This window comes from Eubalaena glacialis, chromosome 6 (genome assembly GCF_028564815.1).
Source record: "Eubalaena glacialis isolate mEubGla1 chromosome 6, mEubGla1.1.hap2.+ XY, whole genome shotgun sequence".
In the NCBI taxonomy this organism is placed as follows: domain Eukaryota; kingdom Metazoa; phylum Chordata; class Mammalia; order Artiodactyla; family Balaenidae; genus Eubalaena; species Eubalaena glacialis.
The window spans coordinates 87,495,373-87,515,277 of NC_083721.1; positions in this window are offsets into that span (position 1 = coordinate 87,495,373).

A 19,905-nucleotide genomic window follows, 5' to 3' on the forward strand; every position below is an offset into this window, starting at 1 on the left:
CCCACGTCAGGCTTCCCAACCTGGGGGTCTGGCAATGGGAGGAGGAATTCCTAGAGAATCAGACTTTGAAGGCTAGCGGAATTTGATTGCAGGGCTTTGACAGGACTGGGGGAAACAGAGACTCCACTCTTGGAGGGCATACACAAAGTAATGTGCATATCGAGACCCAGGGGAAGGAGCAGTGACCCCATAGCAGACTGACCCAGACATACCTGCTAGTGTTGGAGGGTCTCCTGCAGAGGCGGGGGGTGGCTGTGGCTCACCATGGAGACAAGGACACTGGTAGCAGAAGTTCTGGGAAGTATTCCTTAGTGTGAGCCCTCCCAGACTCTGCCATTAGCCCCACCAACAAGCCAGGTAGCCTCCAGTGTTGGGTCACCTCAAGCCAAACAACCAACAAGGAGGGAACCCAGCCCCACCCATCAGCAGACAAGCGGATTGAAGTTTTACTGAGCTCTGCCCACCAGAGCAACACCCAGCTCTACCCACCACCAGTTCCCCCCATCAAGAAACTTTTAAAAGCCTCTTAGATAGCCTCATCCACCAAAGGGCAGACAGCAGAAGCAAAAAGAACTACATTCCTGCAGCCTGTGGAACAAAAACCACATTCACAGAAAGATAGACAAGATGAAAAGGCAGAGGGCTAGGTACCAGATGAAGAAACAAGATAAAACCCCAGAAAAACAACTAAATGAAGTGGAGATAGGAAACCTTCCAGAAAAAGAATTCAGGATAATGATAGTGAAGATGATCCAGGACCTTGGAAAAAGAATGCAGGCAAAGATCGAGAAGATGCAAGAAATGTTTAGCAAAGACCTAGAAGAATTAAAGAACAAACACCTAGAAGAATTAAAGAACAAACAAACAGAGATGAACAATACAATAACTGAAATGAAAAATACACTAGAAGGAATCAATAACAGAATAACTGAGGCAGAAGAACGGATAAGTGGGCTGGAAGACAGAATGGTGGAATTCACTGCCATGGAACAGAATAAAGAAAAAAGAATGAAAAGAAATGAAGACAGCCTAAGAGACCTCTGGGACAACATTAAACACAACAACATTCTCATTATTGGGGTCCCAAAAGGAGGAGAGAGAGAAAGGACCTGAGAAAATAGTTGAAGAGATTATAGTCGAAAACTTCCTTAACATGGGAAAGGAAATAGCCACCCAAGTCCAGGAAGCACAGAGAGTGCCAGGCAGGATAAACCCAAGGAGAAATATGCTGAGACACACAGTAATCAAACTGACAAAAATTAAAGACAAAGAAAAATTATTGAAAGCAACAAGGGAAAAATGACAACATACAAGGGAACTCCCATAAGGTTAACAGCTGATTTCTCAGCAGAAACTCTACAAGCCAGAAGGGAGTGGCATGATATGTTTAAAGTGATGAAAGGGAAGAACCTACAACCAAGATTACTCTACCCTGCAAGGATCTCATTCAGATTCGATGGAGAAATCAAAAGCTTTACAGACAAGCAAAAGCTAAGAGAATTCAGCACCGCCAAACCAGCTCTACAACAAATGCCAAAGGAACTTCTCTAAGTGGGAAACACAAGAGAAGAAAAAGACCTACAAAAACAAACCCATAACAATTAAGAAAATGGTAATAGGAACATACATATCTATAATTACCTTAAACATGAATGGATTAAATGCTCCAACCAAAAGACACAGGCTCACTGAATGGATACAAAAACAAGACCCATATATATGCTGTCTACAAGAGACCCACTTCAGACCTAGGGACACATACAGCCTGAAAGTGAGGGGATGGAAAAAGATATTCCATGCAAATGGAAATCAAGAGAAAGCTGGAGTGGCAATACTCATATCAGATAAAATAGACTTTAAAATAAAGAATGTTACAAGAGACAAGGAAGGACGCTACATAATGATCAAGGGATCAATCCAAGTAGAAGATATAACAATTATAAATACATATGCACCCAACATAGGAGCACCTCAATACATAAGGCAACTGCTAACAGCTATAAAAGAGGAAATCGACAGTAACACAATAATAGTGGGGGACTTTAACACCTCACTTACACCAATGGACAGGTCATCCAAACAGAAAATTAATACGGAAACACAAGCTTTAAATGACACAGTAGACCAGATAGATTTAATTGACATTTATAGGACATTCCATCCAAAAACAGCAGATTACACTTTCTTCTCAAGTGCACATGCAACATTCTCCAGGATAGATCACATCTTGGGTCACAAATCAAGCCTCAGTAAATTTAAGAAAATTGAAATCATATCAAGCATCTTTTCTGACCACAACGCTATGAGATTAGAAATCAATTACAGGGAAAAAAACGTAAAAAACACAAACACATGGAGGCTAAACAATATGTTACTAAATAACCAAGACATCACTGAATAAATCAAAGAGGAAATCAAAAAATACCTAGAGACAAATTACAATGAAAACACAACGATCCAAAACCTATGGGACATAGCAAAAGCAGTTCTAAGAGGGAAGTTTATAGCTATACAAGCCTACCTCAAGAAACAAGAAAAATCTCAAATAAACGATCTAACCTTACACCCAAAGGAACTAGAGAAAGAAGAAAAAACAAAACCCAAAGTTAGTGGAAGGAAAGAAATCATAAAGATCAGAGCAGAAATAAATGAAATAGAAACAAAGAAAAAATTGCAAAGATCAATAAAACTAAAATCTGGTTCTTTGAGAAGATAAACAAAATTGATAAACCTTTAGCCAGACTCATCAAGAAAAAGAGGGAGAGAACTCAAATCAATAAAATTAGAAATGAAAAAGGATAAGTTACAACAGACACCACAGAAATAGAAACCATCCTAAGAGACTGCTACAAGCAACTCTATGCCAATAAAATGGACAACCTGGAAGAAACTGACAAATTCTTAGAAAGGTATAACCTTCCAAGACTGAACCAGGAAAAAACAGAAAATATGAACAGACCAATCACAAGTAATGAAATTGAAACTGTGATTAAAAATCTTCCAACAAACAAAAATCTAGGACCAGATGGCTTCACAGATGAATTCTATCAAACATTTAGAGAAGAGCTAACATCCATCCTTCTCAAACTCTTCCAAAAAATTGCAGAGGAAGGAACACTCCCAAACTCATTCTATGAGGTCACCATCACCCTGATACCAAAACCAGACAAAGATACCACAAAAAAAGAATATTACAGACCAATATCACTGATGAATATAGATGCAAAAATCCTCAACAAAATACTAGCAAACAGAATCCAACAACACATTAAAAGGATCATACACTATGATCAAGTGGGATTTATCCCAGGGATGCAAGGATTCTTCAATATATACAAATCAATCAATGTGATACACCATATTAACAAATTGAAGAATAAAAACCATATGATCATCTCAATAGATGCAGAAAAAGCTTTTGATGAAATTCAGCACCCATTTATGATAAAAACTCTCCAGAAAGTGGGCATAGAGGGCACCTACCTCAACATAATAAAGGCCATATACAACAAACCCACAGCAAACATCATTCTCAATGGTGAAAAACTGGAAGCGCTTCCTCTAAGATCAGGAAGAAGACAAGAATGTCCACTCTTGTCACTATTATTCAACATAGTTTTGGAAGTCCTAGCCACAGCAATCAGAGAAGAAAAAGAAATAAAGGGAATGCAAATTGGAAAAGAAGAAGTAAAATTGTCACTGTTTGCAGATGACATGGTACTATACATAGAGAATCTTAAAGATGCCACCAGAAAACTACTAGAGCTAATCAATGAATTTGGTAAAGTAGCAGGATACAAAATTAACGCACAGAAATCTCTTGCATTCCAATACAAAAATGATGAAAAAATCTGAAAGAGAAATTAAGAAAACACTCCCATTTACCATTGCAACAAAAAGAATAAAATACCTAGGGATAAACCTACCTATGGAGACAAAAGCCTGTATGCAGAAAACTATAAGACACTGATGAAAGAAATTAAACTTGATACCAACAGATGGAGAGATATACCATGTTCTTGGATTGGAAGAATCAATATTGTGAAAATGACTGTACTACCCATAGCAATCTACAGATTCAATGCAATCCCTATTCAAATTACCAATGGCATTTTTTACAGAACTAGAACAAAAAGTTTCCCAATTTATATGGAGATAAAAAAGACCCTGAATAGCCAAAGCAGTCTTGAGGGAAAAAAACGGAGCTGGAGGAATCAGACTCCCTGACTTCAGACTATACTACAAAGCAGTAATCAAGACAATATGGTATCGGCACAAAAAGAGAAATATACATCAATGGAACAGGATAGAAAGTCCAGAGATAAACCCATGCACCTATGGTCAACTAATCTATGACAAAGGAGGCAAGGATATACAATGGAGAAAAGACAGCCTCTTCAATAAGTGGTGCTGGGAAAACTGGACAGCTACATGTAAAAGAATGAAATTAGAACACTCCCTAACACCATACACAAAAATAAACTCAAAATGGATTAGAGACCTAAATTTAAGACTGGACCCTATAAAACTCTTAGAGGAAAACATAGGAAGATCACTCTTTGACATAAATCACAGCAAGATCTTTTTTGATCCACCTCCTAGACTAATGGAAATAAAAACCAGAATAAACAAATGGGACCTAATGAAACTTCAAATCTTTTGCACAGCAAAGGAAACCATAAACAAGACAAAAAGACAACCCCCAGAATGGGAGAAAATATTTGCAAATGAAGCAACTGACAAAGGTTTAATCTCCAAAATATATAAACAGCTCATGCAGCTCAATATTTAAAAAAAAACCCAATCCAAAAATAGGCAGAAGACCATAGACATTTCTCCAAAGAAGACATACATATGGCCAAGAAGCACATGAAAAGCTGCACAACATCACTAATTATTAGAGAGATGCAAATCAAAACTACAATGAGGTATCACCTCACACCAGTTAGAATGGGCATCATCAGAAAATCTACAAACAACAAATGCTGGAGAGGGTGTGGAGAAAAGGGAACCCTCTTGCACTGTTGGTGGGAATGTAAATTGATACAGCCACTATGGAGAACAGTATGGAGGTTCCTTAAAAAACTAAAAATAGAATTACCATATGATCCAGCAATCCCACTACTGGACATATACCCAGAGAAAACCATAATTCAAAAAGGCACATGCACCCAAGTGTTCATTGCAGTACTATTTACAATAGCCAGGTCATGGAAGCAACCTAAATGCCCATTGACAGACGAATGGATAAAGAAGATGTGTTACATATATACAATGGAATATTACTCAGCCATAAAAAGGAACGAAATTGGGTCATTTGTAGAGACATGGATGGATCTAGAGACTGTCCTACAGAGTGAAGTAAGTCAGAAAGAGAAAAACAAATATCGTATACTAACGCATATATGTGGAACCTAGAAAAATGGTACAGATGAACCGGTTTGCAGGGCAGAAATAGAGACACAGATGTAGAGAACAAACATATGGACACCAAGGGAGGAAAGTGGCAGGGGGCGGGGCGTGCAGTGGTGGGATGAATTGGGAGATTGGGATTGACATGTATACACTAATATGTATAAAATGGATAACTAATAAGAACCTGCTGTATAAAAAAATAAATAAAATAAAATTCAAAAATTCAAAAAAATTTTTATTTAATTAATTTATTTATTTGGCTGTGTCTGGTCTTAGTTGCGGCGCATGGGATCTTCATTGCAGCATGCGAACCCTTAGTTGCGGCATGTGGGATATAGTTTCCTGACCAGGGATCGAACCCAGGCCCCCTCCCTGCATTGGTAGCACAGAGTCTTAGCCACTGGACCACCAGGAAAGTCCCCAGAAGAGCAGATCTTAACAGTAGCCAGATAGAAAAGATTCTGCCAATACCACTCCCATTACAATCTCATCCCTGACCTCTAGACACTCTAGAGGCAAACGCTATCCTTCCTTTTGAGATAATATATTCCTTGCTTTCTTTTTTTATTTTTTGTTTTCCACAGTTTTACCATCTGTATTAGTTTCCTGGGGCTGTAACAAAGTACCACAAACTAGGTGGCTTAAAACAACGGAAATTTATTCTCTCACATTTCTGGAGACTAGAATTCTGAAATCAAGGTATCAGCAGGTGCACACTCTTTGAAGTCTCCAGGGGAGGGCCCTTCCTTGTCTCTTACGGCTTCTGGTAGCCCCAGGTGTTCCTTATCTTGAGGCAGCATAGCTCCAATATCTGCTTCCATCTTCACATAGCCATCTTCCCTGTGTCTGTTTTTCCCTCTTCTTATAAGGACACCAGTTATATTGGATAAGAGTCCACCCTGTTGAGCTCATCTTAACGTAATTACATCTGCTAAGACCTTATTTCCAAATATGGTTACATTCACAGGTACTGAAGGTAAAGATTTCAACATATCTTTTTTGGAGACACAGTTCAACCCATAACACTATCACAAACACTAAGGTCCAGTTTTGCCTGTTTTTGAACTTCAGATAAATGGAATCATAAGATTTGTATTCTTCTGGACTTGCTTTTCATCAATATTAGTTGTGTGATCCATTCACATAGTGGTGTAGGGTTGTAGTTTTGTTCATTTTCATTGTTTTATAATAGTATTCTGTTGTATCAACGTGCCACAGTTTATTTGTTCACAAATTTTTGATGATATTTGGGTTGTTTCTAGTTTTTTGCTGTTATGAACAATGTTGCTGTGAATACCCCGTACAACTACCTTGGTGCACATGTTCAAGAATTTCTTTAAAAGATATATCTAAGAGAAAAACAGCTAAGACACAGCGTTTGTATATCTAACATCACTAATAATGCTAAACTGCTTTTCAAAGCTTTAGAGACAATTCACACACCCATCAACCGTGTGTAGACTTCCATATTTTATCATGATTTTTTGTCATTTGAATTTCCCATTTTGTGAAGTTCAAGACTTTTTCCCATTAAAAAACTGTTTTCTTTTTCTCCTACTGCTTTTTAGGAGCTGATTATATTTTCTGAATATAAATCCTTCATACAATGTTGAATGGAAGTGATGATAGTAGGCATGTTTGTCTTGTTCCTGATCTCAAAGCGAAAGTTTTCAAGGGTTTTTATTATGCATAATGTTTGCATAATATATGTTTGTTTATAAATACCCTTCATTAGTTAAAGAGATTCTCTTCTAGTTTTAATTTTGTCATGCCTGGATGTTGAATTTTATCAAGTCTTTTTCGGCATTTAGGTAGAAGATCATTTGCTATTTCTCTTTTAATCTGCTAATATGGTGAATTACATTAATTGATTTCTTAAATTAAAGCAACCTTGTATTTTTGGAATCAACCCAATTTAGACATGATAAATTATCAATTTCGTATATTGATAGATTTAGTTTGCTAATATTTCGTTTAGGAATTTTGCACCTATCATGTTGTAGAATCTTGATGCTATTATTTTATATATCACTATAAAAGAACAAAAATGCTGCCAATTAAACTATGACACAATACTTTTTTTCACTTAGAGTTTAAAAAGTATTTATTGAAATACCTTTTTGGCTTATTAAAACATAGATTTATTATATGTCACTCTTGTACATACTTAGAAAAAAATGTAAGCAAGATAAATTAGATAAGGTACTCCTAAAACATCTTCACAGCAGATGAAGATGCTATCATAACTATATTATATTAAATCTAAAACTCCACCTTAGTCAGTGGCAACTCCATCCATTGCCTGGGATGAAGATATATCCCTTCAGAGCACGTTTGCTTTTGCTTCTGTCATGTGGAGCCTAGAATTGGTTTTTCTTGAACACTTAATATACATTTTTTTAGAATTTTATTTTAGATTCTCTTTTGTTCCATCTGTGAATGCTGTGTATTATTTTTCCTGACTCCAGCCTGAACTCTAGTGATTTTGGGGAGAGGTGGCATGGGTTGTAGATGGAATGGAGCATTTTTTTTTTTTTTTTTTTTTTTGTCGGAGCCACGCGGCTTGCGAGATCTAATTTCCCTGACCAGGGATCGAACCGCTGGGCCCCATGAGCGAAAGTGCCAAGTGCTAACCACTGGGCAGCCAGGGAATTCCCTGGAGTGGAGTATTTTAGATATGGGAACTCTTCATACCTTCAGAGAGCTGTCATCAGTACTGGGCACCTCTGCCTGTCTGGGCTAAGGGCTCTACGCTTGTTGCTCTTGTCTGGGACGGGAGGCCTCTCTTGCTCCACATTAGATAAATAGGAGCAGGACAGTAAACATTAGACCTACTTGGCTGTGCTTTCTGTGAATTCCCAAATAATCACCTAGCTTTCCTCCAAATTTCCTCCAGTTCCCCAAGTCTGCTACCTCTGTCTTGAAGTACCCCTTGAGCTGCTTCTGCATAGCTTTGTTTATTCATTTTAGACTGTGATCTCTCCTTCAATAACCTCCTCTGCTTCCCATATTTCAGAGATTTCATATGCTTTCTAAACCAACATAACCATTCTTTATTGTTATCCAAGGCTGTTGTGGATTTATTAATGTTATTTTTCTATTTCTGGAAATCTGGGGAGGGATGTAAGGCTAGAATATGCATTCATACTACAGCATATCTATTCTCAACTACCAGCATTTTAACAGTGGTTATGTCTGGGTAATTTAAAATTTATATTTGGTGTATTTTTAAACTTTTCTATAATGTCTATACATTACTTTGTTTATATATTTTTAACTACAAAAATAATTGGCATATACTTGTACAAAATCAAAAGTGAAACTGTCTCCTTATCCCCACCTCCAACCCCACTCCTCAGAGTTAACTACAATCTAGATCAGAATTTCACAAATTTGGTTCTATGGCACATGGGCCAGATAATTCTTTTTTGTGAGCCGTCCTGTCCGTAGTGGGATGTTTAGCATCATCTGTCGTCTTTACCAAGAATGCTAATAACAATTCCAAGTTGTGACAACCAAAAATGTCCTCAGACATTGCCAAATGTCCTCAGGAGGCAAGATCACCTATGGTTGAGAACTACTGATCTAGACATATTTCTATGAATTTACAAGCACACATACACATTTTAAAAAAATAGCTCATTATATCAAAATAGTAAATGATAAAACCTGCTGGCCTATGAACCTCTAAGTAAATATGCCAAAATATGCTCTTTGAACACTAGCTTGATGCTAAGATTGTTGTATGAAAAAAAAAAAAGATGTTCTGTGGTCAAATAAATCTGGACAATACTGAGTTAACAAAATTAAACTGTTTTCTTTCCTATGTGACTACTCTGAACCTTTAAGTTACTACTGTGCATTGTGAATCTCCAAGAGGGAGCTATAATCACACTATTCCCCAAGTTTCCATGGCTGCAGAATCTTTATTATTTTTACTTCATGGAACATTTCATGGGACTATTGTTCTTTAGAAACCCACTGGGAAACTCCAGATTGATTCTCTGAGTATAAGAAAGTTCATGGCAGATTTTAAACAAATATAAAGCTGAAACAAACAAAGAACTACTTTATGTTCCCAGTATTTTCCCATCTCCCTACTCTATTTTAACCCTGAGGGAAATCAAACCATGAGGTAAACTGATTGAGTTCAGCAACTGAATCAAACAGAAGCAGATTGGCAAGCCCACTTGGCACACAGAAGGTATATGACTCTCACTACCCGGCCAGTTATTTATGAAATACTACTAGCTGTGCCAGAGGGAAAAAAGGCTACCACTACCATTTCAGAAGAGGCTTATCTCATGAGTGGCCATCACAGTTTAGAATTTTTTCCTCTGCTTAAGATTCCAGGCCACTATCTTATTTTTTGTCTCTCATTGGAATAGGTGGATAAAATTTCTACAGAATTACAATAGCACAGAATTTTTTTCTTAAATGTTCATTGGCTTTCTAACCATTTACTGGGGTCTTTAGATCCTAAAACAAAAATTCAGAGGAATACAAATAAACAAGGATCCTTTATAATATTTCCCTTAGCCTGATCAACACTGCTCATGTGTCGTGAATCTAAGGCATTTTCTTTCTTGTTGTTTTAGTTGCCGTTAGATGAGACCTACCTTGGACTATAGGGTGTGGGGTAGGGGTGCATTGCAAAGAGACATTGCTGATTCAGATGAAGGCAGCCTGGGGTCAGTTAGGTGTTCTGTGGTCTAAAAGACAGCAGGGATATAAATGAGCCACATCCCCACCCTCCTGTCTTTTCCTCTCCTCATGAATGAAATGGGAAGGTGAAAGGCTGAAAAAGAAATGAAAGCTGAAGGTAGAAGTTGTAGAGGGTCATATTCATGGTATCACTGCACCATTTCCAAGCTGATTATTCAATATTCAGAATTTAGAGATAGAAAAAAATGAAAAAAAATCACATTGACTGATTCAGTGGGACCAGAGCAGAAAAAGCGAAGGCTGTTCCATGTTTATCTAAACAGTCTTAATTTCCATTTTCAAAAGAAAAGCATCATTATCAGAGAGGGCTGTGTCACACTATTTTTTCTTATTGATGTTGTCACCAGAGGGCACTAGTAAATGTTTATAAAAAGTAAAAACTCTAAAATTTACGAAGAGTGCAAAATTTTGGTTAAGTCCATTATCCACCCTATATTTTTTATTTTTCATCTATAAACAGAGATATTTACCACTACCACTATAAGATGGTCTCATAAATGAAAATATTTATAACTATCCTAAATGAAGGTCTCAATTTTTTAATCTAAAACTATGTTTTAAATTCAGATGGCTTTTTGGTATAATCAGTTATGACAGGTTTTAACAGTTACAGAGATCTTAGTTTAAAAAAAGAAATCTGGACTTTGAGAAGCAGTGGTGGCAACCTATTACTCCCAGGGTGACATGTGCTTGGGGGTTTACCTTTTATTCCTTAGCTGTCAACCTGATGCTATGTCCTGATTTTGTGTGCATAATTCAAGAAGACTGTGTGCTTGGGGGTTTACCTTTTATTCCTTAGCTGTCAACCTGATGCTATGTCCTGATTTTGTGTGCATAATTCAAGAAGACTGTGTGAGTATTTGGGGAAAAGTGTAGGGTAGAGTGAGGTTGAGAGGGATGGGAATACAAAGCACTATAAGATTTGGGGGACTATTTGAATCCTTAGAAAAAAGATTTCTTCTCCACCACAAGAAGAGGGGAAAGGGACAGATAGAAGTGAAATTATGCAATACATGCTTCAAAAGAGAATACACAGAGACTGAATACACATAGACATAATGCTGTTTTGTATGAAACTCGATTTAGTAAAAAATGTTTATTTTGGAATATTAAAAGTATAGTTTGTTTAAACAGTAATTACAGGTTTACTAATTAAAGTTACACATTACAGGTTTTTATTTATTTATTTATTGTTACAAATGAAGCAAGGAAAAACTTGAGAATTAAAGACTATCATTATTTTGGTAAAACAGAAGAAAGTAATTATGTGTTCAGGACCTGGTGTCAAGCAGATATAGAAATGACTTGTTTTCCAAAAAGGAAGAGAACGGGGATAAAATGAAAAATAACTCAACTAAAATTTAAAATAAAATTTGTTGAATGTGAACTTGGTCTTAACAGTCTCAGTTGCTGTAGGACTACACTTTGCAATTTCTCCTACTTCTAATGCTTCATTTTTATCATCACAATAAACCTTAGAAAACTATAAGGGATTCCCTATGTTGAGGAAAGCTTCTCTACTTGTATTTCTCTCATAAAATAAAGCCGATATAAAAGAGGATAAAAGGCTATAATTTTTCAAACTTGTCATCATCTTTAGAGTTTTGTTTGGTAAAAATCCAGGCTAACTTCAACAGCTATACACATCAAGATCTTTTCATCTGAAACTTGGAAACAAAAGCCAGATGTTGACTAACCCTGTTCAGGACTGACTCTGTCTTCGTGAGGGGCTAACTTTATGCATCCACAAGAAATCCAATAGAGCCAAGCTAGCAAAATGTTTGCTTTTTTACTGAAGATTTGTGGGTGCAAAAAGGGGTCTCACACATAACATTTCAGCATTTCTCCAGAAAAATCCCCATAAACCATCTCTTCTCTCGGGAAATCTCCTCCCAGCTTCTAGTCACCAGGTACCTCTTCTTTTCTGTCCCATTCCTTGCCCTGATCTGCTCCTAAGAAACTCTTAATTCTGCTACTTCTCCCCTGCCATTTTATTTTTCAGAGGAGCTGCTTTCTTCCCATGAAAAATGCCATATTCCCATGAAAACTGGGAGCCATGTGAGGCTTAATTTAGCCAGAAGTAGGTTTTCAAAGCAGCATCTCAATAGAGTTGGTCCCATTCTTTTTCTAATGTAATTTTCGTTCCAGCTACTGAGAATTGTTGTTAAATAACAATACATGGTCATACAAATAAACAAAACGAAGAAAGTCGTTGTTCTTTCCTTGTGGAATAGTGGATGAGAAAGTGTAATTACTGAGAATTACTTACTATGGAGAGCATATACTCCTATTGCTCATGGAATATTTTCAAAGACCTAATTTTGACTCTAACACATTGTAGAGGACTGAGGGTCCTTAACTGCTAAAGTGCAGAAGAAAGTGTTCCTTCTAAAACATGCTACACTGGTAGGTTCTTAAGGATACTGATATCACAGTAGAGCTCAGTTTCATGGTGTATTAATTTTCTACTGCTGCATAACAAATAACCACAAATTTAGTGGCATAAAAAAAAGTATGGCTTATGACTTCCCTGGTGGCTCAGTGGTTAAGAATCTGCCTGCTAATGCAGGGGACATGGGTTCAATCCCTGGTCCGGGAAGATCCCACATGCCGCGGGACAACTAAGCCCGTGCGCCAAAACTACTGAGCCTGCGCTCTAGAGCCCGTGAGCCACAACTACTGAAGCCCGCACGCCTAGAGATCGTGCTCCGCAACAAGAGAAGCCACCGCAATGAGAAGCCTGCGCACCACAATGAAGAGTAGCCCCCGCTCGCCGCAACCAGAGGAAGCCTGCGTGCAGCAACAAAGACCCAACACAGCCAAAAATAAATAAATAAATTTATTTTTTTTAAAAAAAATGTATGGCTAAGTTAGGTTCTATGCTCAAAGCCTTACAGGTCTGCAATCAATGTGTGACCTGGGCTGTGTTCCTTTCTGGAAGTCAGGATTCTCTGCCAAGCCAAACTGTTGACAGAATTCTGTCTCAAATGGTTGTAGAACTAAGGTCATCGTTTTCTTGCTGGTTATGAGCTTGGGGCTGTCTCAGCTCCTAAAGTCTACCTGAAGTTCCTTGACCCTGCCTCATTTTTGTGCTGATAAAAAACAATGAGACTCCTGGGTCAGAAATTAAGGACAGTTTATTACTCACAATAATAGCAATAGCCAGATTATCAACATTTGCATAGGTTTCCTGTGCCCCACTTCCCATAGGACCATGTGAAGAGAACTGTATAGATGGATACCCATGCAAGCAGTAGGTTGCATTACAAGAAAGGAACCCTCAGTTTAGGGAAACTAGATCTTTTATAAGGAATAATAGTATACCTGCCCTTTGCTCTAAAGGGAGATAGTATCTCTGTCTTCCAAGGCTGTTATATAAACACACCTGAAAAGACTGTTTGAAACAAAGGCAGTCAGTGCCTCTGTTCAAAAGACATGGAGAATTATCTCTCAACAACAACCACTGTACAGTTTTCAAAACCAGGACATTAAAATTGATTAGTACTATCACTTAATCTAAAAACCTAATAAAATTTCACCAATTGGTCTACTAACGTCCTCTCTCTGCTACATGATCACATGTTGCATTCACTTCTCATGTCCCCTTCCTCTCCCTTAATTTGGAACAGTTCATCATTCTTAGTCTTTCATGTCCCAGACACTTTTGAAGAAAACGGGCTATTTTGTAGAAGGTCCTTTAATTTTGTTTTGTCTGATGTTTCCTCACTGTTAAATTAATATTACGCATTTTTGACAAGAATACCACAAAAGCGGTGTCGGCCCTTTTAAGTGCATCATAGTAGGAGGTGCTGATATCATTTCGTCCCACTGGCTAGTAATGCTAACACTGATCTCTTGGTTAAGGTGGTGTTTGCCAGGTTTTCTCTGCTGTAAATGTAAGATTTTCCCTTTGTAATTAATAAATCTCTTGTAGGGAGATATTGTGAGACTACATAAATCAGCTGTTTTTCATCACAATTTTGCCCATGAATCTTAGCATCCATTGATGATTCTTGCTGAAACAATTATTACTGTGGTATTTGCCAAATGGTAACTTTCTATTTCCATTTTCCTTTAGCATTTATTAGGTGGAATTCTACTAGAAGAAACAGTTTTTCCTTCTCCTCATTTATTTATTCATTCAACTATTTATATCAGCATGGACTTGATAATCATTTTATTTGGGGGATTCTAATCCATTACTGTCACTATTTTGTTACTAAAATTGTGGCAGATTTGGCCATTGGGAATCTCTTCAAGTTGTCTCTTCTGTCCTTCTGACATGTCCCCATCATTTTTTGAGCACTTCCTTACTTGTTGACAGTTCCCATTGGTGGTAGGATGTCATTGTCTCTGGACTTTCTCAGCAGACAAACCTAGGAACTATATGCATACACACACACACACACCCATATCTGTCTTTATATTAAAAATCATGAATTTATATTCCAATTCCATCCCAACTCCACAATGGTTATTCTAGTCTTTTCCCTTTCCTTATTTTTCACAAATTTTTTCCTTAAAAATGTCCTCATGCTTCTTTGCACAATTTCCTCTTCTTACCCCAAGCTTCCACAGATCTGGTTCTCTCCCTATACTGTTATCTTTTCCACAATGTCATACAACTGGAATCTAGAGTACATAGTCTTTTGTGTCTAACTTTTTCAGTTAATATAATGCTTCTGAAATTCATACATGTTACATGTATTAGTGTTTTTTTCCTTTTTATTGGTGAGTAGTATGCCATTGTATGATGTACCACAGTTTGTTTTATTCATTTTCCAGTTGACAGACATTTTCTTAATTTTTTTTTTTTGTTTACAGAAGTACAGCAGATTTACAATGTGTTAGTTTCAGGTGTACAGCAAAGTGGTTCAGTTATATATATTCTTTTTCAGATTCTTTCTCATTATAGGTTATTACAAGATATTGAATATAGTTCCCTATGCTATACAGTAGGTCCTTGTTGTTTACCTATTTTATATATAGTAGTGTGTATATGTTAATCCCAAACTCCTAATTTATTCCTTCCCTTCCCATTGTTTAGTTTGTATTAGTTCTATTTTGTCACAACATCTAATATTTATACATTATTCCTTCTTTGTCCTCATTTTTTGTTTGTAATAATCTACAATCATGTTATATATCTATGCACACTTATTTTGGCTGATGTTTTCTTTTTTTTTTTCACACATACACACTGTATTTTATTTTTACAAGAGATAAATAGACTGACACCAAGCATTGTAAATGGATGACCACAACAAAAGCAACAATGATTGCAATTACCAAACACGAGACACACTCATACTACGTCATAATATTGACATTCAGTCCAGTAATCCTCCACTGTAACAGCTCCTTTACTTTGCAGTGAAAATTGATTTGTATGTCCTTTGCCTCTGAGTCCTTGTGGGATTTTTTTTTTTTTAATTCAAACAGAAAGTCACAAAAATTATAATCATCCTCATCAGTTCACTCAGTCCCATGTAATTAATTTTTTTTTTCATCTTGATCTTTTGTTAGCACTTTTATGGTATTTTCTTAGTTACTTTTTGGTTGGATGAAGCTCATTCTCTAGAAGTATTCTGTCCAAAATAGAGTCACTAGCTGCATGTGGATATTGAACACCTGAAATATGATTTGATGAGCTCTAGTAGTTTTCTGGTAGCATCTTTATGATTTTCTATGTGTAGTATCATGTCATCTGCAAGCAATGACAGTCTGACTTCTTCTTTTCCAGTTTGGATTCCTTTTATTTCTTTTTCTTCTCTGATTGCCATAGCTAGGACTTCCAAAACTACATTGAATAAAAGTGGTGACAGTGGACATCCTTACCTTGTGCCTGATCTTAGAGGAAATGCTTTCAGTTTTTCACCACTGAGAATGATGTTTGCTGTGGGTTTGTTGTATGTGGCCTTTATTATGTTGAGGTAGGTTCCCTCTATGCCCACTTTCTGAAGAGTTTTTATCATAAATGGGTGTTGAATTTTGTCAAAAGCTTTTTCTGCTTCTATTGAGATGGTCATATGGTTTTGGGGTTTTTTAAACATCTTTATTGGAGTATAATTGCTTTACAATGTTGTGTTAGTTTCTGCTGTATAACAAAGTGAATCAGCTATACATATACATATATTCCCATATCCCCTCCCTCTTGCATCTCACTCCCACCCTCCCTATCCCACCCCTCTAGGTGGTCACAAAGCACGGAGCTGATCTCCCTGTGCTATGCGGCTGCTTCCCACTAGCTATCTGTTTTACATTTGGTAGTGTATATAGATCATATGGTTTTTATTCTTCAGTTTGTTAATGTGGTGTATCATATTGATTGATTTGCATATACTGAAGAAACCTTGCATCCCTGGGATAAATCCCACTTGATCATGGTGTATGATCCTCTTAATGTGTTGTTGGATTCTATTTCCTAGTATTTTGTTGATGATTTTTACATCTGTGTTCATCAGTGATACTGGCCTGTAATTTTCTTTTTTTGTAATATCTTTGTCTGATTTTGGTATCAGGATGATGGTGGCCTTGTAGAATGAGCTTGGGAGTGTCCCTTCTTCTGCAATTTTTTGGAAGAGTTTCAGGACGATAGGTGTTAACTCTTCTCTAAATGTTTGATAGAATTTGCCTGTGAAGCCTCTTAGAGGAAAACATAGGCAGAACACTCTCTGACATAAATCGCAGCAAGATCTTTTTTGATCCACCTCCTAGAGTAATGAAAATAAAAACAAAAATAAACAAATGGGACCTAATTAAACTTAAAAGCTTTTGCAGAGCAAAGGAAACCATAAACAAAACAAAAAAGACAACCCACAGAATGGCAGCAACTATTTGCAAACGAAGCGACTGACAAAGAATTAATCTCCAAAATATACAAACAGCTCATGCAGCTCAATATGAAAAAAACAAACAACCCAATCAAAAAATGGGTGGAAGATCTAAATAGACATTTCTCCAAAGAAGACATACAGATGGCCAGAAAGCACATGAAAAGATGCTCAACATCATTAATTATTAGAGAAATGTAAATCAAAACTACAATGAGGTTTCACGTCACACCGGTCAGAATGGCCATCATCAAAAAGTCTACAAACAATACATGCTGGAGAGGGTGTGGAGAAAAGGGAACCCTCCTGCACTGTTGGTGGGAAAGTAAATTGGTATAGCCACTATGAAGAACAGTATGGAAGTTCCTTAAAAAACTAAAAAACTAAAAATTGGTATAGCCACTATGGAGAACAGTATGGAGGTTCCTTAAAAAACTAAAATATATGACCCTGCAATCCCACTCTTGGGCATATAACCAGAGAAAACCATAATTTGAAACTATACACGTACCCTAATGTTAATTGCAGCACTATTTACAATAGCCAGGACACGGAAGCAACCTAAATGTCCATCGACAGAGGAATGGAAAAAGAAGATGTGGGGTGTGTGTGTGTGTGTGTGTGTGTGTGTGTGTGTGTATAAAATGGAATATTACTCAGCCATAAAAAAGAATGAAATAATGTCATTTGCAGCAACATGGATGGACCTAGAGACTGTCATACTGAGTGAAATAAGTCAGACAGAGAAAGACAAATATCATATGATATGGCTTATATGTGGAAACAAGAAAAATGGTACAAATGAACTTATTTACAAAACAGAAATAGAGTCATAGATGTAGAAAACAAACTTATGGTTACCAGGGGGGAAAGCAGGGGTGGGGGGAGGGATAAACTGGGAGACTGGGATTGATAAATACACACTCACTAATAAGGACCTACTGTATAGCACAGGGAACTGTTCTCAATACTCTGTAATGACCGATATTGGAAAAGAATCTTAAAAAGACCAGATATATGTATATGTATAACTGATACCCTTTGCTGTACAGCAGAAACTAACACAACATTGTAAATCAACTATACTCTAATAAAAATTTTAAAAATTAAAAAAATATATGATTTGACTGAATTGAGATGTGGTATAAGTGTAACATACAGACTGGATTTCAAAGACTTAGTACAAGAAAAAATGGAAAATATGTCATTAATAACTTTATATGGATTATATATTGAGATTTTTAATGTTTTAGATATATTGTGTTAAATGATGTATATTATTAATTTCACCCTTTTTTACTTTTAAAAAATTGGCTAAGACAAGATACCAAATATTTTTTGAAAAACAAAGTATCTAATTGTTTCATTGTGTGTAAAGAAACAAGAAGGGATGTAGGAGTCTAGGGAAAGGAAGAAAATCATTGATTCTTGGAGTTCTCATACAAGGAGATGAACATGAGTTAGACTTTTAATCATTTGCAAGTTGTTTGCTTCACATAATAGCATGTGGTGTGTGTGCTGATTATTAAGCTGTTGCCATTCAGCTTTAAACCCACCCTTCCTTCCTCTCTGAGATGCTAGGTCTGGGACTCTGCAATTGTATTTCTGCTTTGTCACATTTCTGCTCATGTGGTATACTCTGCCAATAGGGAGTGCTAGAGGAAGACAAAAAGCTAAAGGAGGAGAAAGGGACTAAATGCTTTTTGGTTTGCTTCCTGTTCCTGTCATTTGGTTCCAGTAGCAGTTGGTTTCTGAAGGAATACTTGGTCCTAGTTTGTAGGTTTTTTTAGAACCAGCCCTATCACAGCTTCTCAGAGATACAAGCATCTGTCACCCAGTGCCCCCTCCTCTCAGGTTTGAGTCCTAGCTCTATAGGCCCCTCCTCCAAACTTTCCAGTTTTAAGTAATTGGGTCCAGTTTTCCATTTATGTTTATCTGGAAAAAAGTCCAAAAAGTATTAGCTCTTTTAGAGGGCAAATTACTTAATGCAGTGGATAAGGTTACTTCTCTGCTGAACACTTCCTGGTGAATTTTTTTAAAATAAAATTTGTATTATGACTACAAAAAGAATTTATATTCATGTTAAAATACTTTCAAGAAGTCTTGTGCCAATTTATACTTCCATTTGCAATGTATGAGTGCCCATCTTAAGCTGGTGGCATTTTTAAAAGAATAATGCTGAGATTATGATTAAAGAAGAAATACACATTTATAAGAGAAAATTTAGAAAATACATAAATTGAAGAAGAAAATTAAAATTACCTCAAATCTTATTCCTTGTATACAAGCAGTATTAAATTTTAGTGTATTTTTTTTCATATTCTTAAGGCTATTTTAACCTTACTTAAGAAAAACTGTCAAAATGATACATATTGTTTGAAATAAAAACAAAAATAAACAAATGGGACCTAATTAAACTTAAAAGCTTTTGCACAGCAAAGGAAACCAAAAACAAAATGAAAAGTAACCTATGGTCGGGGAGAAAATATTGTATTTGCAAACAGTGCTACCAACAAGGGATTAATTTCCAAAATATAGAAACAGCTCACACAGCTTAATATAAAAAAACCAAACGACCCAATCAAACAATGGGCAGAAGACCAAAATAAACATTTCTCCAAAGAAGACATACCGATGGCCAACAGGCACGTGAAAATATGCTCAACATCGCTAATTATTATGGAAATGTAAATCAAAACTACAAAGAAGTCCCACCTCACACCGGTCAGAATGCCCATCATTTAAAAAGTCTACAAATAACAAATGCTGGGGAGGGTGTGGAGAAAAGGGAACCCTCCGACACTGTTGGTGGGAGTGTAAATTGGTGCAGCCACAGTATGGAGGTTCCTTAAAAACATAAAAATAGAGTTACCATATGATCCAGCAATTCCACTCCTGGGCATATATCTGGAGAAAACTCTAATTTGAAAAG